The sequence below is a fragment of the Haliaeetus albicilla genome, chromosome 4 (genome assembly GCF_947461875.1).
Source record: "Haliaeetus albicilla chromosome 4, bHalAlb1.1, whole genome shotgun sequence".
Classification (NCBI taxonomy): Eukaryota; Metazoa; Chordata; class Aves; order Accipitriformes; family Accipitridae; genus Haliaeetus; species Haliaeetus albicilla.
Window position 1 is genome coordinate 44,519,534 of NC_091486.1, and position 23,230 is coordinate 44,542,763.

At 52.5% G+C, this 23,230-nt stretch overlaps 1 protein-coding gene across 3 annotated transcripts in view; it reads right to left on the bottom strand.

The window, feature by feature from the left end:
• ADARB1 (adenosine deaminase RNA specific B1) overlaps positions 1–7,271 on the bottom strand; it is a 91,139-nt gene extending 83,868 nt beyond the window's left edge. Inside the window, exon 1 of one of the 3 annotated variants that reach the window (XM_069782247.1) lies at positions 7,129–7,271. The gene's annotated coding sequence lies outside the window, so the exon portion shown is untranslated. Of the gene's footprint in view, positions 1–2,694; positions 2,717–7,128 lie in introns of those variants that run through there. The other 2 variants (XM_069782245.1, XM_069782246.1) reach the window with 2 other exon arrangements.
• Positions 7,272–23,230: the final 15,959 nt, after the last annotated feature.

A 23,230-nucleotide genomic window follows, 5' to 3' on the forward strand; every position in this document is an offset into this window, starting at 1 on the left:
TTGGGCAGTGGAGGAGGGCTATAACCCAGTTCCCCCACAGAGCTAGCTTTATTACAAGTTTCTCACAAACAAAGCACAGTTCAGCCATTGGTTTATGTTCATTCTTCTCATTTTTCAGGGACTTAAATATACCAGTACTGATCCTCTATCTTTAGATGTGAAAAGCATGGCAAGTCTAAGGACAAAAGCAGCATTGAAATGTGTTATCTTAGTCTGGTTCTGATCAGTAAACATTTTTTCCTTACTATCCTCCTAATAGCATCCAGTGCGGACCACACCAAGGCTCCATCATCTTGAGTGCTATACTCTTCCCTTGGCAGCTGCTGCAAGAAGCGGGCAAGCCTGCAGAGAGATTTTCCTTCAATAGTCTCCCAAGTCCCTGGTAATCTCTGCTGCGCAAATTTCCTGATTTTGAGTCAGCACCTTGGTGTTTATATTATCCCTAGCTGGAGTCTTCTGCTAAGGCTGTCCACACTCATTTTCCAGCTAATCTGCACTCATGTGCAAACTTTATTAAGGAAAACATACAGCTGATCATGCTTTTGAATTAAAGATCCCACTATGCTTTTACTGGGAGTCATATAAAGACTTTTTTTTTTTTTTCTTATTAAGTACTCAGTACCTGTGCTCAATATTTGAGGTGAAAAATAAAAACTTATTTTGATTCAGAATGGGCTTTGTAAACACAGTTGTATAAAATCTGCATCTAAAGAAAAAAGTCAAAGATATTTTTCCCCTCTAATAGTTTCCCAGCAGACTGTGCCCAAATATTAGAGTATAATTAAGTAAGGAAAAAGACAGTGAAAGTTTACACTTGACTCATTTGCTAATAAAGATGAGGAGCTGAGTAAATCAACCTAAATAAAAATCAGCCTCATTTTAGACGCACTGAATGCTTTCAGCAGAAGCCCTTCAGAATGGAAGAGGCAGGTACTAATTATCTCTGCAAATCTCAAAACTTAAACAGATAAAATGGGAAAAAAATACTTCTAGTTGAGGCTGCCTCACAATCCCTATGAAAAACTTCATTTTCACATGCTACATCAGACAAATGAAAGAAGCTAATGTTTTCCATACTTGCTTGTTCTCTTTTTGATCAAATTCTAAACAGTTTATCTCTTCCCAGAGCTGATATGACAAAATTAATAGCAGAAAGGAGGAGGGAGAGCCATTGGGAAAAAAGAATGGAAGCACACAGGGTTTGGAACAATGATAAATTGGCATTGGTACAGTCCTCAAGCCTAATATTACCAAAGGCCCATCACAAAATTGTTTATGCGACTTAAAGTATATAATAGCAAAAGCAACAGACAGCAACATAATCACAGAGTACACCCTGACATGCAGCACCAAACTCATCATCAAATGAGAAAGATTTCTACTTTCCTTTAAATTCAAAATACAGTATATTAGTCCCACGTTTTCTCTGAATGAGAATACTCAGGATACTCGGCATCTTAACCGCAAGACTCAAGATACAGGTCCAAGAGATCTATTCTGTTAGAATCTCTTCAAAATAAAAAATAAATTAAAAAAAAAAACAACCAAAAACCAGATCTTCCTGTTTCAGTATGCCTCAAGAAGGAAAAGCCTTAGAAACCGAAATGGCAGAGAACATCAGTATAAATATCTTAAATTTGTACTGGTGCAAACAGGAAAAGGGCGATACTCTTCAATCCCCTGAATAGACCCTCCTTTTGCATCTCTGCCAAAAGCACTCTGCAGAGCAAAATCCTGACCCAAGTGGTTATGTGGCACCTATAAAAGAACATTTTCCCAGACAACTGCAAAAGCCTTTACAGTGAAATTTAAAGTCTTCACTCATCTGCCTTCCCCTTCAGCCCCAAGGGGCAAGGTGAAGGACAGTACCAAAAATCTTTTGTTTTCTTCTATCACCTATGACAATGCAAGATTGCTCATCAGATCACTCCTCACCACTTTCACAAAGGAAAATAAGGATACTCATCTTCTACTGGAACTACTTAAGAAATTTGATTTCCTGTTTGTCTCCCTACCACGAAAATCCTCTGATGTCTAACAATATATTTGCACTCAGGCAACAGCTTTTCTTCCAGTGGAGCACTAATCTGAGAATTTCTTCCACGTAGATTCTTGTCCTCACACAACTTCTCGGCACTTACCTGTGACATCTCTATGCTTTTGTCAAATTTGATGGACTTTTCAATGCGTTCACCAATTTCATTCAGGGGCACTGCCAGCCCCTGGTGGGTGCTTATGCAATGGGAAATTGAGCTCAGAAATATATGGGGGTGGCAGGAGCTCCTGACAAAAATGTTTGTTCATGAGTTAGTCCTGACCTAAAAGCATGGATAGCATCCTCACTTCAAGAGACAGAAACACAAAGAGACCTAACCCTACAGCATCAGGGAAGAGATTTCTCCCCAAGGAAAACAAAGCACCATTCCTCTTCAAGCACATAAGTAAAAAATATCTAAACGTTAAATAAATTAAAACAAAATTTAAAACCCCACACATCCCACAAAGATATAAAACCATAAGACCGTGCTATCAAGTACAAAGGAAAGAAGCTTCTGGCCTCTGAGCTCCCTGGTGCTTCCACAGATGCTCGGTACTGCATATAAAAGCTCAGGAACAACCAACTTCCACCAACACACACATAATTACTGAAAGCAGCCCGACATTCCCTGTCCCCTCTAACCAGCCGATACCCACAGAGAACACTTCTGTAATCAGGTTATTCCCTGGCTCTGTTGGCAGTGGGCTGGACGTGCATCCGAGGGGACAGCACTGAGTCACAGCCCTCGGCAGCCAGCACTGACTCAGCCCCGCGCTCCCCGCCAGCACAAGAGGCTCAAGGTAACCCGCGCTGCTTTTGTGGAGGCGACGAATTCCCTTCGCACAGGGACGGACAAATGCTGCAGCTGACCCAGAGGCAGAAAAACATAAAAAGATCCCAATTCCCTTTGCAACCAGATATCCTTGAGAGGATGGCTGTCTGGAGCATCACTCCAAGACAAGCTCAGCTCCCAGAGTAATATCAGTTACGTGGCTTTTTTCTTTTTTTTTTTTATTTTTCAAATGCACAGATGAGCTGCTGCTTTGGTCAGCTACAGACCCTGATACTCACAGCTGGCTCCTGCCAGCTCCCAGAGCCTGCTGATGGCCTTTTCAAGGATTCAAACTGCAAAAACAAGTATTTCTCATACTTACCATACAAAAAACATTCACTAAAAGGATGGAAAAAAATGCACTCTGTTGTTGAATGGTAGGAAAGAACAAAAAACAGCCACATTGTATCCAAACAGGAAAGAAATTTGCTTTAAAATGTCATTTCATTTGCTTACATAATCAATTCACCAAGCTTTTTTTTTTTTTTTTTTTTTGTTGGTCACGCAACATTTATACTATAAAGGTATTTCCTTTAAAAGCAAGGTACATAAATAACAGCTTCCACTGATAAACACAATCCAAACCCACAGTTTTAATCTTTGGTACTTAAACTTAAACTGAAATCCATAGTACGGCAGCTGGATGGCCCAGGTTTCAAAGGTGCCAAGCACTTACTGGTTTCAGAAGTTGCAGAAACAGCAAGTACTACACGCCTCTCTTCATCAGACCACATCCTTAGACATTCAAGCAAAGACCCCCACCTAATGTGTCAGGGTCCTGCACCCACCGAACTGACTTGAAATGCAAGAGGCATCAACCTGACAAGCCACACTCACTGCTAGCACCTGGTGACAGCCTATGTCAGCCTTGCCTAAAACCATCCTGGCACAGAGAAGCACCAACATACTCATTCAGACCCCGCAGCTGGAGAAACACCCCTCACCGGGGGCACACCCACCACTGCCATCCCCGAAACTTCCTCAAGTCACAGATGACATCTCAAAACCACCGATGCCAAGTTGCTTAGAGGGCATGTTAGATTTCTGGTCTCTCCCACGGCTCTCTCGCACAAGCGTTTGCCATCACCCTGTTTAACAGGAACCCCTCGTTCCCACGCAGGACCTCTGACCAGGTGACTGCCAACCAAAGGCACTGGCGCGGGGTATGCCGAGCACAGAGATGAGTTTGCTGGAGAGCAGCAGAGCCTGACCGGATTGCAGTCCCAAACTGCAACGATGCCCTGTCTGAGCTAATAAGCCCAGCCATTTATAAGGTTTTACTCACTTAAGTCAAAACACAGTCGGCTTTTAAAAAAGTCCCATTTGCTTATAATAAACAAGATAAAGGTACTCTAAGAAGACTTATGTGCTCATAGCAAGCAAGAGGCCTGCCACTGAAGGCTTATGGCATCACATTTCCATTCCCGAACCACAAGAGCCCACAAAAGGGCACTGAACTTTCATCAGAGCAGATAAATCTGAATAAGCTGGGGGCAAATATAAAGACGGCCTGAGGTTCGCAAATGCAGTGTGAGCAAAGCTCTGAGACACCTCCCACTTCAAACACTAGGCACAGTGTCCTCCATGGTACCTTTTCAGAAAACAAGTCTTCATAAAGCAATTTCCCCTCCTGCTGAAAAAGCTGGGCTGCTCTCCCTTCAGTGGAGGAGCTGGTGCTTTCACACATTAAGCCACGCCAGGGAAGACTCGGCCAGCACGCTGGCTGCTGAAAAGAAACTTTAAAAAGCACGTGTGCACGAGGGGTTAGGGCCACAGCTCATCTGTTACACTCCGATAAACCCTATGGCAAAACATGAGAAAATTCCTCGTGCAATCCTTTTTCTTAATTACTGAAAGCGAGAATTGCATGTTCATGCAGCTGTGCCTCAGCAAACTTGGGGAAGGCATCCCGGGAGGCCAGCCTTGCAAAGCCGAGTGCTGTCACAAAGAACGTGGGGTGAGCACGCCGGTGCAAGCAGCACAACCACAATCATGCCTGAGCCGCTCTATTCTCGTCGCACGAAAACCGTGGACTTACTGGCACAGACAAATGCTAGCCGACAGAGCTCTGTGCTGAATTAACTGAGGACAGTGCCTCAAAGCAAAAGTGACACACCATCACCTGTCAAAGCTAACTGCTGGACACACTTCTGTGAACGTGGCAGTGTACAGAGCACAAACTTCATGGGAAAGAGAGGACTGCTTGACCTTGGGCTGCCAGAAGAGTGGTGGGAAGCTTTCTGTCCCACTGTGCCAGCCCTGAACGGTGAGGATTACTGAGCTTTTCCTCTGGGCATCGCACGACTATGCGCCGTTAAGGGCCAAGAACCACATTATTCGCTGCAGAGAAAAAAAAGTTAAACAGACAAGAGGATTTGGCAAAACCCCCAAAAACATCTATCTTGGACATCCTAAAAGTAACAACAGTCATTCAAGACATGACTGTTTATACTACAAGACTCATTACATAGGAAGCTGGTCTATTTTTAGAGGTAGATATCGCTACAATTGAGTGCTAGATAAACCCAAACAATTATTTTAAAAGGGTGTTCCATCACTAATTATTCTAAACATCTTCTGTGCTCTGTAGGTTGGCCTCCTGCCACTCTCCGGCATAACAGCTCAGAGAACGATGCTACGACTTCACTCACACGATGCTCGAACGGCGGTGACAGATAACTCACAGAGCAAGCGGCGTGTCCATACGAGTCCAACAGCCGGGGCGAGCTTGTCACCGCCTGTGCACACCGAAAAAAAAAAAAAAAAACAAACCCAAAACCAAAAAACAAACCAAGACCGCAATCTTTTGTTTATGCTACAAAAAACAGGAAGTTTTAATTTACCACTGAAAAAGATTCCCTGAGGAATAAGTGGGCTACAAACAGTGGCAAAAGCCCTTGAGCAGCAGCACCGCGTTCAGAGCCCCAGGGCTCAAATCTGATACGGCGCAACGTAGAAACATCAACTGCGGTTTGGTTTGCTGCTGCTTGGAAGAATCTACTGGAGATGGGGCGGGGGGGTGGGGGGGTGGGGGATAAGCAGTTAGGCTCCTGCACGCAGCTGTATCTTCCTGAAGAACCAAGTAAAAGCCCAGGCCAAGCACGTTTCTCAGGACCAGCCCGGCTGCTGTTGGCTATGCCACTCGTCGATCTATTTTGTGGTTTCATCAGCCTGAGCTCAGAGTCCCGACTGCTTCGCCGCCACCTCCCCTCCAGCCAAGCACCGCCGGCGCTCCCTCACGCTCAGTTTTGAGAGAGATGAGGTGAAGACGCAGGCGGAAAGCAGAGCTGGATCGGGCCGGCAGCCACCCCTCGGCCACAGGCCAGCCAGGCACCCTGCAGGGGAACCCAGTGTGCCTCAATTTCTAAAAACGCCCGTGAACGTTTCTGAAGCAAACCATACTTTTTAGCACAATAACAGACATTGTGACCGCGGTTTTGCTCCAGCACAGCCTAAATCCAACCGAATGCAGGAGGAACCACGACACCCAAACCCACCCGGGGCCAAAGCAACAGATGGCACGCTAAAAAAAAAAGGGGGGGGGGGGCTTTTCGGGTATTTTAATCAGCCGGGGAAGAGAGACGCTGTGAGGTGAACCCACATTTCACGCTCGAGCTCCTCTCGCAAGGACGTGCCCGCCTTCCCCGCTGCAGAGGGCGGGCAGCGGGTGCCGGCGGCGGCGGGGGGGGGGGGGGGCGGCCAGCCCCGGCTCCTCCGGAGGGGGCACGCCGGTCTCTGGTGGCCGGGCGGCAGCCGAGGGAAGGGGAGGGGAAAGGAGGGGAGGGCGGACAGGCCACGGCGACCGCCGCGCTCACCTTCCCCGCCGGCAGCGGGCTCCCGGGCGGCAGAGCGCGGGGCAGAGCAGGCGCCCCGGTCCCGGCGGCTGCCGCGTCCCCGGGAGGCAGGAGAAGGCGCCGGGCTCGGCGGCCGGCCCCCGCCGGGTGGCTCCCCCCGGGGCGGGCGACCGGGGCCAAACTTCCCGCCGCGCCGCCAGCCCCCTCAAAATGGCTTCGCCGCCGCCGCGGCCCCTGGCCGGGTAAGGCCGCCCGGGAGCCCGCCCCCGCCCCGCCGCCGGGCACGGCCGGGCCCCGCGCCGCACTGCGCCCCGCCACGCCGGGGGCCGGCACCCGCGCCCCGCCGCGCCCCGCCGCACTCAACAGGTGCGGGGCGGCCGGGCCCTCCGCCACCGGCACCTGCCGCCGCGTCAGGACCTGGACAGGTCCCGCGGGGCGCTCCCGCCGCCGCACCCGAACCTCACCTCTCCCGGCGCCGCGCCGCTGCCCGGGCCCCGCCGCCGCCGCCGCCGCCGCTCCGCCATCCGCAGCCCCGGCCGAGCCGAGCGGCGGCCCCCGCTGCGCCGCCGCCGCCGCCGCCGGCTCCCGTGCGCGCCTGCGCGCGACCGGGGCGACTGGCCGCGCGCGCCCCCGCCGACGTGCAGGCCGCGCCTGGCCCGCCAGCGGCGCGAGCCCCTCGCGCGGGGCGGGGCCGGCGGCAGCGGCGTCGTTCCCATTGGCGGGCCCCGGGCGGGGCGGGGCGGGGGAGCGACGGGGGGGGGCAGGAGAGCGACGGGGGGGGGGGCAGAAGAGCCGGCAGGCGGCCGCGCGCGCGCGCGCGCGCGCACCGCGGACGGCAGCGGGGCCGAGGCGGGGCCGGCTGCTTGGGGAGCCGGGGCTGATTGGGCGAGCGGGGCGGGGCGGGGCGGGGCAGGCGGCGGCACGAGGGGCGGAGGGTGGGGTGGGGGCGCTGCGGCGCAGAGCGGGCAGGGGCGGGGCGGGAGCGAGGGGCGGGGCCGGCCCTGGGTTGGGGGCGGGGCCTAGGGCAGGGGCAGGGGCAGGGGCAGGGGCAGGGGCAGGAGGTGGGTCGGGACCAGGGCCTGAGCCTAAACCTAATCCCGGGCCTAGGCCTGGGGCAGGGCCTTGCCCATTGTAGCCCAGTGTGCCTCTGCCTGTCCCCCAGCACACTGCTGCCTTCACTGGCACTACCCACACCCCACAGGTGCCCAGCTGGCAGGCGGCCATGGGCCAGGCCGGCAGGGCTAAGCCAGGCCCGCTGCTCCCCGGCCAAGCCCTGTGCCAGGCCTCAGCAGGCAGGTGACAGCGGGGCGTGCAGGGCTGGGTGCCCGCATCGCCCCGTGCAGCGTGGTGGGTGCTGGGACCAGCCTCCACGGGGGTCAGTGCTGGGGACGACTCCTCGGCTGGGCCGAGGCCACCCAGCACCCCCCGCGTGGCCCGGGCAGCCTACAGGGATAGAACAGACTTCCAATGAGTGCGCGGGGACGGCGGCAAGTGAGATGCCTAAAAGAAATACTTTAAGGAAAGCAGAACCCAAATAGAGTTGTAAGTCATTAAAGTGCCTGTAGCATGTGGAAAAGGACTTTGCGGTGTTAAGACACTCCTACAGGGACCCTATGTAACACGTGCGTGATGCCTCACTTGTGGCAGCACCTGTGGCTGAGGACCCCCAGATGCCTCTGTGTTTCTAAAATCATCTCAGATGCGATGTCTTGTGTTCGAGTGCATCCCACCATGCCAAGATGAGAAGGCCAAACTGTGTTTTCCAGCAAACAGGGGGTGATCTCCACTCAAACACCAGCAGCAAAGTTCATCAGTGCTTCCACCATGTGTATCTCATGGCTCATTATATAAATTATGGCTTCAATCTCTCTAGAACAGGGGATCCAAAAAGTTTTAAATAATTACTTTAAAAGCTGGCTCTCACATGGTCTGTGACAGCAGGCTTAGAGCAAAAGCATGCAGTTGCTTGGGGAGCAGGTTTCTGAGCAATGACTTGCGTTTTGCTCTCAACATCTGCAGGTCTCAAACCAAGCTCAGCTCGTGGGATGCAGCGGGACACAGCAGGATACAGCGCTGGCCTCACTCTTCGCAGTTTTTGTGGTTTTCCAGGCTTGCAGCCCAGTATCACTGCCCTCCTCTGTCCTTCAGAGCACTTCATCATGTCCCAAAATCTCATTCCCAGCCACAGCTGACCACAGACATTGACTGGTCAAGCAGAAATCTTACTTTCCCAGCTTTCTGTCCCTTTGAGGTTACCAAATGGACACAAAAAGTTATTAAATAAGTCATCACCTTATTTAATTTGCCCTCAGGTAATATTTTTCCATCTAAGAAGCCATGTTAAACATTATATACTGCAGCTTTTTTGCCTGGAGTACAGTTTCCAGAGCCAAGTGATGGAGCAATCATCCATCACATGTAGGGGGGGGGACAGTGGACACCCCAAGTCCCAGCTGCATGTGATGGGAGATCTCAGGGCAGAGGCAGACCCATCCATGAAAGCATCAGCTCCATGCCCAGAAGCTGCCCAGAAGCGAAGGGCAAGCTGGCAGATTCAGCTGGACCACCATGAACACCCATGCTGGCCCTGCAACTCGTGTCCTGGGGCACTCCTAGGATGTCCAGGCAGCAAAGCTGTCCTCTTCATGGTAAAAAGGTAATGGCTGTTCTGCACTCAGGTATTTCTGGTGAGAAGAGCAAGGTGTTAAGTGTAAAATCAGTGAAATGCAGAATATATGCTGGAAACATCTTCAGAAGAAGCTTCCTCCAGGGAAGCAATGGGACACTTGGCCATGGGGTGCACCAGCCCCAGGACTTTCTGCAGTGGGTCAAAGCAGAGCAAAGATACAGAGATTACCAGAGGTACCAAGGGGAGCTGGAGCGCTTCCCCCAGCCCGCCTCCCCACCAAAGCAGAGCCGGGTTTCCCCACCCAACAAAATGTTTTTACTGTGGACAGAGCTCAAAGCCCCCAGCTGCTGTTGGCACCAAGACACAAGCAGAACCCAGGAACACTCGACCTTTGCACGGAGGAGAGGAATATCCAGAACTGCAACAGCCAACGCTGAAACCAAAGTGCTGTGAAGCGAGGTGGGACTTTGCCCGCAGGGCCCCTCCTGGAAGACCACTCCTGACGTGCATCCTCCTATGGCTGCCTACAGACCCACGGGTGACACCCAGCTTGCTGGCCACCAGAAAAAGAAACTGTGCATTAAAGTAATTAAGATCCAAAAGGAAGGGACATTTAAAGATAAGATATTTAAAGGGGATATTTAAAGAAAAACACATGTTTTTCTAAAGCTTCGACCCCCAGACATGCTGGTGGGAAGAACCTCCAGTGGGAAGAGCCTCTGGCATCTCCCATCTGCCTTCCCCCATGGGAAGCTGGTCCTATCCCATGGTGAAGTGTGCCCAGCCATCACAGGAGCCTCATATAGAAATCAATCAGACAAAAATGATACGTGTTGCTGCATCAACCACCTCAGTATTATTCAAACTTTGTGCTAAGAACTCGATGTGCTTTCTCACCCATTTCTCTAGAGTGCTTGCATGGTGGCACCCATATTACCGTGTTGCATTGTGCTCCCTTCAATGCCCAGACAGGCTCTGGGTGCAGCATCAAGCAGCTGCTCTGCTCACACATGGCTTCTTCCCTCTCTCTGTTCCTGGTGGGGTAAGGATCCATACGCACATTCACAAGGAGGGTGAAGAGGACCGGCACGAAAGCCTGTGCTGGAAACAACAATCTATTTTTATACTTCCTTCCTCACAGAGACAATCCTCCACCTCTGCCCTGCTTGGGAGCGGCAGCACCCGCAGGCGGGCAGCTCTTGGCTGGCGAAGCCTTCGCCTCCGGGAACGCCTGTCCACGTTTCCTTACTGTATTTTATTTTCGGCTCAAGGAATTTGACACTAGCTACTACTTTCCCCCTTGCCCTCTTAGGATCAGCAGTCAAGCCAGCAAGAACGAAACTGCGTTCCTCAGTTCCACCTCTGTGTCATGGGCCAAAGCAGTTGTGTCCTGCCAGGATGTTGGTGAAACCACTACCGGGGCAGGATCAGGGGGACAAGGCTGAGAATTAATTACCTCGACTGGTACCGCTGACGATGATGAAGATCACAGCACTCAGCAGAGTGAGCGCTCCCGCAGGGCTGGAAGAGGCTGGGGAGGTGCTGGCCCCCGAGGCAGCTGTTCCCCCAAGGACATCTGGATATACCCCCCAGGACAGCCAGAAACACACTTGGGGACATGCTCTTTGGCCCCTGCAGAGCCCAAGGGACAAGGAAGGGGTCTCTGCTGACTCTGGCCTTGCATTGGAGAGAGGAAAGTCACCGCTGGGGCCCCCATGAGGGCTCATGTTGGGCAAATGGCATAGGGGTGAGGATGGGGTGGGAGGCACACCGTGTCCCCAGGTTCTTCATCCCGCTCCATGGCCAGCCTGACTCCACCGCAGATCAGTTTTGTTCCCTGCCACTGTGGGATGAAAAGGGCTCCCTCCCCAAATAGCGCTGGCTTTGCTGAGCTGCGCCACTGTAACACAGTTGCTGGTGCTTATGAAGCACCACATTTTTCCAAATCATTTGCTCTTTTTCTTCCTAATTTTCAACCAATTCTTGTTTGTTTGGTTGGTTGGGGTTTTTTTGTCTTTTGCTTGGTTTTTTTCCATAAACTTACTTTAATAAATGAATGGCTTTTTAACAATGGCTTTTTCATCAAAGTCCTGGGAAATGGGAAATATTAGGCTGTTGCTTGTAAAACTGAGTGCAGCGCATTTCGAACGCCACAAGCCAAAAGCAGCTTTACAGTTTCTGCATTCTGAAATGGTTTTCCACCCTGGGGCAGCTTGATTTGCAAGGTGACCTTGTTCCTTGGGGTCCCCACACTCCAGGACATGTCTCGGGGCTCAGTTAGCACCGGTGGGAGTGGGACCATGCCTGGCATAAGGCTTCTGCATGGGCTGATGCTCCCCCAGCATTCCCCAGCCGTGGCTAATTTGCCAGCTAGTGTCACTGGCGAGGCTCGTGCAGCATTGGAGGTCCCTGCGGGATGTGGGGTTTCAAGAGCTGAGATGACTGTGGGCTTGCCAGGCCACAGATTTCAGAAATGACCCACTCTTCCCAGAAGTGTCGCCTGTGATTTCAGGGAATTTTGTCTTGAAATCTTGCCTTGCTGCCATATCTGACCACCAGCTGAAACCTCCTGCTACTTTTTAATGGTTCTGTCTGCATGTGCCCTCTGCATCACACTGGCATATTCTGCAGGTGACTTGTCCACAAGCTGACCTAGAGAGTGGAGTCCAAGGTGAAGGATGCATGTTTCGGCATCCCGACGGCCTTCGGGGCAGGTGCTGAATACAGCCATTCTGGTGCATAGCTCTTGCATTGCAGAGTTTCCATTCCATACCCACTGTGCTGGAGCCACACCTTGCGCCCGGTGTGCCAGTTCATCCAGACCAGCTTTTAGAGTCCTTGCTCTCACCTGAGGGACGCGGTGGATGCACTGCTGGACCTATCACCTCCATCATCCCATGCCACCAACCCAACAGCAACTGCATCCCCAGAAAGCCCTAGCAGCAGGTCCAAGCTTGGAATTTCCCTCGCTGTTGCCATATGATCCTCAGCAGAGCAGCAGCCGAGCCCGGGGAACCTGCTTCCAAAGCAATGCCGCAAAAAGGAGGGGGATGTTTAACACAGACCTTGCAGAGAGTGGCAAGCTGGCTGTCCTACGGAAGGACAACAGCATCCTCACTGGGGCCATGGCTGCGTGCCAGAGGACACCTGGAAGCACAGTTGCCTTCTCCAAGATTTAGCTGCTTGCTGATAGCAATCCTTCTTAGAAAGGAGACAGGGCTGGGGGAAACAGTATGGTCTGCAGCTCGCCACCAGAGCTCCCCAGGCACGTCACCCAACTCCCTGCACCCCCACCATGTCCCACCTCTCCTGCCCAGGGCCCCAGGCACCCCACAGGCAAAGTGCCCACCTACTTGCCTGTCCATCCGCCCATGCGGCGCCTGCCATGCTCCCAGACCCTTCCCCACTGCAGTGCTCACCTTCGCCTCGCACTGGGCAAGCTCGCAGGCATTAGCCCTGTATTTCTGAGCAGAGGTCACTACAGAGCACGTAATTTAACTCTGTCAAAAAATAATCACTGCCTCAATTATTCAGCATGCTCGCCCCACTGCCCAGGCTCACTTGCTGATGTTTCCATGCCGTTGAGATATCAAATTGTTTGTTGTGTAATGGGCATCGGTTGCCAAGACCCGGCTCCTACTTTGTAACATGCATATGCCTGTATTCCTACCACCTTGTTTATATGTGATTGATTTTACGCATGTGCAGATGCCAGTACACGATACAGCTGCTTTGTAGATGGTCTGTGACATGAATTTCTGAGGCCAGTGCATGATTCAACGCAGTTTGGCAGCTCCACTTGCAGTAACCTCCTTGTGCAGACCTGTAACGATGCCAAGGCGCGTAACTGTGCTTACACAATGCCCTGCACTGGGTCTGCAGGATGGTGATGCCACACCAGCTCACGCCCATGAGCACCCAAATCAGGTGCTGGCTGCTAGTCCAAGCAGAGTGCCCTGCCTGCTGTCATCCAAGGGCAGAGCTGGCAGCAGGACAGCCCCAAGACTGAGGGGCTCCCTCACTGTGTTGGGGACAGGTCCCAGAGAAGGGGTTCTCCATCCTTGGAGTTTGGAGGAAGGGTGATGTCGGGCCAATGCAACTTCACGTGAGCAGCAACACTCCCATCTCCTTGTCCCACTGGCAGGGACCCCTCCTGGGGCCAGGGCAGAGGAAGGGCTGGCTCCGGCTCCCCCTCGCCCTCTGCCCAAGCTCACACCCCTGGGCTGAGCAGCTGCAGGCATGGGGCTGCGTGATGCCACCCATGGCAAATTGTCCCATGTGGGTCACGGTGGGCAGGCAGGACCAGAAGCCAAACTGCAGGACTCCCTTGGGACCAGTCTCAGCAGTGTCCAACTGCGAAAGCAGGTCATGAACCAGTTTGCTCAGTGACCAATGCAAGGCCAATTTTTAAATCATGAGGATCTAGGGAAGTCCTGGTCCAAGCCCAACACCTGCACCAGGCAGGTCTGCATAAACCACCCTGAAGAGCAGAAACTGCAGGTGCATGGAACAACGTGACCCACAGGAAGCCAGGGGACACAGCTGCTGGAATTCTGTAGACACAGGCAAGGGACATCAACTGACGGTGGCTGCTTGGATGTCTACAGGCGTTCCACAGGGTTACCCACCAGCAGGTCTAAGGATGCCAAGGTGCAGCAGGATAAGGGGGAAGGTCTTTGCAGGGGTAAATCGCTGGTTACAGAGATAGGGAATGGAGGGTACAAGCAACAGGCAGTTTTCATTGGGAAGCCCCACAGGGATCTGTGATGGCAACTGCATTCTTCAGCACAGTCATAAACGATCTGGAGAAGGAGAGCACAGCAACGTGGCATGGTTTGTTGCTGATACACCAAGGAAGCAAAGACAAGGCTGACCGCAAAGAACTGCAGAAAGATTTTCCAAGACTGACTGAAGGGGCCCAAAAAACAGAGGCAGATGAAATGCAGTGTAGGCAGTTGCAGAGCGATGCACCGGGAGAACCCAGTCCTGTAGCCCTGGGCTGGCTGTTACTGCTCAGCCGTGAGGCCTTGGCACTGTGACAGACCGAGCTGACCTTTTGTGGAGCTGTGCCAAGGAGAGGTCATAAAAATAAAAGAAGCAAAGTTAACGTTGGGAATTAGGAGGAGGAAAAATTGGAAGCAAGATCCACCAAGGGTTATTAGGTACAAGAACAACGTCTCTGGTTCAAAAATCCCAAGGCACGGACTGTGGGAGGTTGGAAAAATGTGTGAAAAAGCATTGCTTGAACTGGTTTGCCACTTCTAGTAGGCTGGTCACCTTCAGCAACAGCATCCAGGGCTCGCCCCAGGTCCCTGCAGCATCCCCTGCTTGGCTGAAGCAGCCTGCATTGCACACTGAGCAATGCAGAGCACCCGAAGCGTTCAATTGGAGCCCACCACCAAGGTCAGGCATTGAGGGCAGGGGACCCCCTAAGGCAGCACAAGCTCTACCTTTACACAGAGGACCAAAAGGCCGGTGGAGAAATATCAACGGCTTTGTAAGAGTTAAGTGCTCTTCCCTGCTCCCAAACCACCAGCAAATGAGTTCATGAGACAGGCAGCAGTTGTTTTACTGAGTGAAGTGGAAGGTGTTTAGATTAACCTTCACATTGGTGAGCAGTGATTAACTGTATCCAGTACGGCTGTGGGCGCGCTCAGATTAAACGTATCCAAAATAGCTGTAAACACAGTCACATCCCCTTGGCCTGGTGCACCAACACTGCTTCCAGTGAGGAGCTGCTGGCCACGCATCCAGGCCATGGCACCGCTGATGCACTCACAAACCCATCAAACAGCAGCTAGGCTTGCAGCCCTTGCAAGCTGTGGGAGGCATTGACCCCCCCCGCAGCCCCGTCCCGGTGCGGGACTCTGAGCAGCCCCATCCTCCCTGCCAAGCTGGCAGAGCCTGCGGAGAGCGGAGGGCTGGGAGCAGCAGCATCCCCCAAGGAAGCAGCTCTCCTTCTTGCCTCCCCCCTCACACATGTTGGCTTCTGTCCCTCAGAACCTCAAACGGTGCCTGCTAAAGCTGGACAAACCACGTGTTTAAATACAGATCAAGTTTTCAGCTGTGAGAACGGTCTGTCCTCATGGCCCCTTCTGCTGTCTGTCTGTCCATCCTCCCAGGTTGGCTGAGCGTGGGACAAAAGGGTGCATGCACTGGGCAGTTATCTCTTCCTCCATCTTCTTCCCCTGGGAGGATATCCTGGCATCATCTGCCTTCACCTACCCAGGCCTTGACATTTGTTCCCTTCCCAGCAGCTTCCTGCTTGGGATATTTCTTTGTCTCGGCTTCCTCTCCTACTTGTGCCACTGAAACCGAGGCAACTGTCCTGGGAGCATCAAGTGAATGGGATGTCGCATGCCACTTTTTGTGCTGTCAGTGTCTCCATGGCAAACTGCATCCCAGATGCTCATCGAGCAGACCTGCCGGCTCGCAATGCCGGGCAGCAAACCCACTACGGCAGCCTCAATGCCACCAGAGACCCCACCATGCAGCTGTGGTTCCCACCAGCCATGCTGACATCTTGCTCCCTCTCTCCCAGACTACAGCTTGCTCAATCACAGAGAATCTGCAGTAGATTAAACGACATAAATCCTCAGTTTATGAACACTGAGCACGGGGTCCGGATCCCACTGCTGTAGCCACCCACCCTCATCACCCCGGGGCAGCACAGCAACCCCTTCGGTACCATCAGGGACAACCGTGGCTCCCCACACACACGGATGATGAGCCACACCGAGCAGATACAGGCGGACCTGTATGGTAATGGGAGCAGTTCACATACAAATCATGCCAAGTTCAAACAGGGTCACCAACACACCCCGTCTGGCACAAAACACTGATCATTAAAGCAGAGAGAAACCCTTAGATTATATTTTATGCATCCTACTTGAAACCAAGTGATCTGGAAAATCCCAGAGCATTCGGATGTAAAGGTCTAAATCTTAACAACGCTCCTAGCAAGGCTCTGTGTTTTGTTTGCACTATTTAACAGCTTCTTCATAAGTAAACAACTGACTTGGTTAAGAAAAAAAGCAGCCACAAAAATCCTCGCCCCGCTGTTCAGCTGGTAGAGCTCCATCAGCGTTGTTGCTCTGGATGCTGGTCCTGGTTTGGGTTGCTGGAGCTCCTGCACCCAGTGAGGCATCTGGACTGGGCGGAGAGAAACCACAGAGCTGCACGCTGTGACTCCAGCTGCTCGGGTGCAAGGAAGGGACCGGCCTCGGGGAACTGAAGGCAACCATTTATTTTTGCCTGTTTTTGGAAACACTTCCTTTAGCATATAATGCATTTTTCTCCCATTTGTATATCTTATTGCCCTCAAATATTTAGGTTTTTTTACCACAAGTCTAACTTTGTTACAGAAATTTGTGCTTAGGAAATGTAACCTATTTCAACACATGGGGTTTTTTTCTTTTTTTTTCTTGTGGATGGAGGCAACGCTTTTTCACACACTCTGAGCGAGAAGCCCAGCCCTGACAACTGATACACAGCAGAAACAGCGGCCTGCCCAGCACTGTTCACATGCTCTCCGTTCACTGCCGTGTGGAGGTGGGGGAGATATCCCAGCAGCTTCAAGAAACTGGAGGAGTTGTGATTTGCAGGTCAGGCATCTGCCTCTGCCCTGTGGCCGAGCTGCGGGTGTGCCAGGCCAGGTGCCCAAGTGCCACCCCACCTCGGTGCTGCTTCCACCCTGGATCGCAGCTCCACAGCTCCTGGGGGGGCAGGGGGGCAACGCCACCTTTTGCAGACAAAATGCCTGAACAGGATTAAATTGCTGATCAAAATGAAACCACAAAGCCAGGTTTAGCACCTCACACTGAAGGAAGCCATGGTTCAGAGCAGAATCAGCAGATGCCCAGATAATTATCACTTTGGGAAGGGTTAGCATTGCAGGTCATGGTTTTCCCTTGGTAAGTATGGAGATAAGGGTGATCCAATTAACCAGGCTTTACATGGATTTCCAAATGGCATGTGGCAATGCTCTTAAGCACTTAAAGAATGCCCAAAAGCTCTTAAAGGAACTGAGCTGCCATGGGATAAGAGGTAGAGACCTCCTGGGATTAGTAACTGGTGAAAGGTCAGAAGTGAAGAGCAGGACCTCCTCAGGGGAGGGCACTGGTGGAGTCCCCAAGCATCTGACCCATCCTGCTCCTCCCTGAGCACCCTGGAAAAGGCCAGGACACAGCAAGGTGATGACACATCCTGGCAGGACGGCCATCAAGGGCAGTGAAAGCAATGGACAGAGGCTGCTGCAAAAAGGCTATGGTGAAATTCACACTTCAGGGCAGGGACACACGGCTTTGTGCTCAGGGGCAAAGGCTTGATCAGGTGATTCACCTTGCCCCTCTCTTGTGCAACATGTGGATGAAAGGAGGCGTTGCTGGTGCCAATCTCATCTGCTTCCAAAACCATCAAGCAGCTCAAATTCACATGCAGTTTTATTTCCTCAGGTTCCCTGTAGCTGCTCCTGCTACATCTGCAGGAACCCATCCTAGGTTGGTTTCAGATGTACCCGTGCTGTACATAAAGTGCAAAAGAAACAGGATGAGTGTGCAAGCAGCTTTGTAAAGTGTGGGAAATGTAAGGATCAGCCAGGGAAGAGGGCATCAGTGGGGAGAAATAACCCCATGCAGGGAAAGGGCTTGCTGCACTTGCTGGAGAATGCAAGAGGGAGGAGTGGCAGAAGGTCTCAAGTGCTGGGTCTCTGCTCTGCCAGCCATGTTCGGTTCTGCCCCTGTCCCTTCTGGGCTGGAAGGAGCAGGAGTCACAGTAGCTTGAACCCTCTGGAGCTCCCTCAGCACTGGGCCAGCCACGGACCCTGCAGTGGGACTGCTGAAGGACCGTCTTCATGCTTGGAGGGAGCCTGTTCTCCGGAGCAGTCCCCAAGCTGAGCACCGCAGCCATCTCCCTGGCAAGCTGCCCCAGGCAGAGCATGCAGGGGCAGGAATGGAGGAAGGAAGTTCAGTGCTACTTGCTATTCAGAGGAAAAAAATCTGGTTTCCTTGTGGCCTGGGATCTCCGTTTCCATGACTCACCGTGCTCCCCAGGAAGCCGACCCGTACATGGTGGAGCCGGACAGTGCTCCAGGTCACAGGGAGGTGACCAGGACCCGGACTGCAGCAAGGAGAGCTGTGGCCAGGCTGAGTTACAGCCAGCCGAGTCCCAGACAGATGCTCCTGTGGGCTGGGGTGTGACTCAGTTCATGGAGTGGCTGCCCCTGCTCACAGCCCATCCTGGTGACGCACAAGGTTAGGGAGGGGGAGACACCTCCTCATCCCCAGACAGCAAACCTACAGACGCACCCCCAAATGACTCTGCAGAGGTTCAAGGCTTGACGTGCTCCTGAGGACAGACCGACCAGTGGCTGTGGTGAAGACATGCATGGGAAGAGAGCCAGTCCTGGGCGTGCCCTGGCCAAGGAGCAAAGAAGAGCAAGCATCCTGCAGCAGAGACCCAATGCTCCCAGCATTCCCACTGCTTCTCACCAGCTGCCACTGACACACCATGTACTGGGTGAGGAATGTAGCCGAGGGCTGGAGTTGCACCAGACCAGGGCATGACCCATGGACTGCTGCCAGCTGGTGGAGAGGAGAACCTGGGAATCATCTCAAGGAGCCCATGGCAGCCTCCCAGCCCCACTGCTCGCAGCCAGCAGTTGGGACGAACTGTCCAAGATCCTCTGGCAGGGCTCTCTCATGGACGGCTCAGTCAGCGGGTGCCTCCCATGGCACAGACCAGGGTCTCGCTGCACGTCGGAGGCTGTTCCTGGGTCTGGCACAGCCGCGACACGGGTCAGAACTTGGGATCAAGCTTGGGAACCCACAGGATGATGGTAGCTCTACATGGCTGGAAAACAGCATCCCTGCCAGACATCCAGCTGTTTCTCCTCAGCCACACCAAGACAGGGTTTCATTCCCATGACAGATGATTACACTGCATGGATGAAAGGCAGGGTGACGGTTGGTTTTAGGGATTCAAGTGCAGACTACTCACATAGCCAGCATCCCCTTGCCAGAGTCCTGGGATCTCTTCACTGGCTCAGCAAGACTCAGGAGAAAGCAAATTAATCTATCATGCTCTCACTCCTCTCCTCCACAAACTGGTGTTGATATGAAGGAGGCGGTGCCGACGGCAACCCTCCTGTCATCCAAGAAAAGGTACTTCCAGTACCTACAAATGCTGTCCTGCCTATACCCTGCAATGATGATACTGCCCCTGATTTCTCTACACCAGCCCAACACACCATCCCAGAGCATTTACTGACAAAGCCAGTTTGACCAAAGCAGTGTGGATTAGTCAGTTTTTGCAGTCCATTACAGACTGTATTTACCAGGAAGGTTTGAGTCCACCCAGGGAGCAGGAGGGGATGCACTTCCAGGGATGGGTTCCCAGCCACGGGCCACCAGACAACTTGTTGGCATGGCAAGAGGCTGCCAGCTGGGTGCCAGTTTGGCACCCAGCTTGGTGGAAAACCTCGGAACAAAACTCCCTGGTGCAAAACTCCCACAAATGTGGGAGCTCTGCTGGGCTCACCTGCCTGCTCCCAGCCGCCACAAGCTTTCCCTGGCAGCCTCAGAGGCAGCCAGCTCCACCCCACTGGTAGCTGCAGCACTGGCGTGTGCCTTGGTGCTGGAGCTGGCAGGGGTTATGCTGGCAAAAGCCATCACAAATGCTTAGCTCTAGATAAAAAAGAAACCCATGGGGCCAACGCAGCTCATAGCTTCAACCAGAGTGTAAGCAGAAGTACTCTCTACCTGGCACAAGTCATATTTTCCATACGTGAAGGGGATGGTGGGACTCGCTTGCACAAAGTTTGTAAGGAAAACTTTCCAGGGCAGACAAGCCAGAAAGCGGAAGGAAGGAGGAGGGTCTATGTACTCGCACTAGGGACTTCCTTGGGTTAGATGAAGGGTCAGGGCCAGGTCTGTGTGACTCACCATGCTTTTCTGAGACATGCCGCTGGCCTCATACAACTCCTGCTCCAGCAGAACCAAAGCATGATGGGCCATCGCTGGTACCAGGGAGAAACATGGGAGTTGCAAGAGCTGCTATAAAAAAATATCCCTTTACAACCTGCGAACCGAAGACACTACCCATGAGCTGCTGGTAAAGGAGAATCCCCTTCCACCCACTGTTTTGGGTGCTTTGTGTGTAGTAGAAAATATCTGCTGGTACCACCAGATGGACAGGATACCCAGGCTTCTGCTTTCAGTCACAGTTCTGTGAACAGCCTCCAAAGGCAAAATCACCAAGAAAGAAACCAGCTGTGAAAAGCAGCCCCAAATTTTTCCAGTTCTGAGTTTGCAGTGCATTCACTGCTTACTCACTTCTTGCTAAGTCTAGAGCTACTGGGTCAGGCCCCCACCCTCCCCGCCGGCACAACTACTCCTTACAGCTTGGAAGCTATTTTTTCCCACCCTACTATCTAAAAAAAAAAATTGGCGTGAAAGCTTTTATCATCCTGAAAACATGCCAACTGCGAAGGCGACTCTGTGTCTCAGACGCCTTTTTCCTGGCAGATTTTAAGTCCTTTGCTCAACTGCTAGGATGGCGGGGGCAGGCGATGCCTGCAGCAGCAGGCTGTGAACTGTAGTTTCAAACAGTCACGTTTAACTGCTGCTAAATACCCAGGAGACCAACATTTTCAAACAGCGGGCTAAGAGCTAGACACACAGCCAAGTGACAGCGTTGGCCCATCTGAGGGAAAGAAAAGGTGTGAACGTGCTGCACAGTGATGCTGTGTGTGGAGATGAAGGGCCACCAGCATGGCTACAGCTACCAGGCAGTACTGAGGGGGGTCACCCGGCTCAACACCTCCACCTGGTCAGTCACCCCTTCGTGTCCCAGATAATGAGGCTTCAGCCCTATTGGGTCCCAGTGGTTTGAAGGGAAAGGATGGGACCCAGCAGCCAGGCTGAGCAGGGGAGAAGTGCTGGGTGACTGCGTTGTTGGTGTCCAAATTTCCAGTGACCAGCTCTGGCCATAACCACCACAGCTGGCAACCTAAAGGTGCTGGGAAGTCCATGTGCAGGCCCAGACATCGGGACAGCTCCTGCCTTGATGTCACCCTGGAAGAGCTACACAAACCGCAGAGCCCTTCACTCTGGTGATGCTTTTTGGGGCTCCAAAGCACTCGGAGCTGGTTTTGCACGCAGAAATCCCTTTTCCACTCCAGCCCCAAACTGCAGGGCTTCTTAGAAAAAATTGCACAGGATGAGAAAAGGATGCAGTCCTGTCAGGCTTTACCCTTCTAGAAATACAAGGCGGCTATCTCTTGGCACATGACCCACAGCGACATCTACCCTAGTACCTACCTACAACTAGCCCTTCGGCCAGCTGACGGTTCTCCCGAACGCTGCAATTCAGGCCATCCAAGCATTGCTTCAACTCTAAGTTATTTGGAACCACTTGTGAAAAGAAAACTAAGTAGTCTGAGAAGGCAGGAATTGATAGCCTTTCAGATTTGCTTTCACCCTAGGGAGAAGTTACTAAGAAGAAACTGGTCTGGAATGGAGGTACATGGGACAATCCACCTAACTCTCCAGAGACTTTAAAGGACGTTCTCTGTGCAAAATAGATGGTGCCCAGGAAATTGGTGCTTGTCAAACGCAATCACCACTCCCGCTGGATCTCTTCAAAGTACAGTCATGATGCACCGCGTGCATCTCCCAGGGGAGGGATATGGTCCCACCTGTAGCACACAGCCCAGGATGGCATTTTATAAACTTGCCTGGGCTTCTCTCCAGCTATCACACCAATTTGTGATGGTGCAGAGCAACATCTGTGATGGTGCAGAGCAACACATCAACAGCTGCTTGCGAAGCAATCCAGCTGTACAAGGAGGCCAGGGCTCTCCTTGTGTGTCATGTATTATCTAAAAACCACAAGACAAAGAAAGCTGCAAAGCTCCTGCAAAGCACAGAAGACAAGCAGAAGTGCTCCAACATGCCATGCAAGCTGCCTTCTGTCCCTCTTGCCCTCCAGATACGCTTCTCCACCCCCACCGAGTGCCCTGTTCACTAATGAGAGGAGGAACCTTCGTCTTCCTTCATACTTCTATGTCTTCACCTTCTTCATCTCTTGCCTGCCCTCCATTTAAGCACAAGGATGGCACCTTTCTCAGGAGACACGTAGCTATGAGATGGGGTAAAGGGGTAAACAGTAGGCTTATGGAGAAAACCAGCCCAAAAAACCTTAGCTTGGTCCAAGTCTTAGTCACATCTTGGGTTGCTGGGAGCCACAAGCAGCAAAAGCAGCTGCAGGCCATGGGCAGGAGGTGACGTTAGTGCACAGCCCCCATGTCCAAGACCCAGCTCTCCAATGTGGTGCCCAGCCTGCATAACACGAAGCATGGCTGCAGCTGGGGCTGGCATTTGGAGCTCAAAATCCAACATGGCCTAAAAGAAACACAATCAGATGCTGCTAAGAGAGCAAGCAGAAACCAACCAGGAGGTGGGGAGACATTTCCAGTTGTTTGACCCCACCACAGCCCTCTGCTTTCCAGAGCCTGGGTCCCGCAGGGCATTACAGCGTGCCGACAAACAGCACAGCAGTGTTCACCTCCCAGCACTGGCACAGGAGCCATCAGGGGAGAGGAGAGCCCCGCCAGCCCTCTGCCAGCCCTCGAGCAACAGGGTGGAGGATGGGACATAGCCAGCATCTCTCTGTGGCATCTGCCAGCAGGACTCTCGTGCCAGGCCTTGGGGGAGGAGGGGTGGCACAGTGACATTCCTCTAACAACAAGCAGCATCAGCAACAGCATCTGCACTGCCAGGGCTAAGAGACAGGCATTAGAAAAACTCCTTTGTTCAACAGTGTCAACCTAGAGGGAAGAAAAAAAAGCAGCATTACTAGTGAAGCAAGAGACAGGTATGATCAAGGTACCTGCTACTCCCATTGCAGCTGGTTTTAAACACTAACTTGGGTAAGAGTCG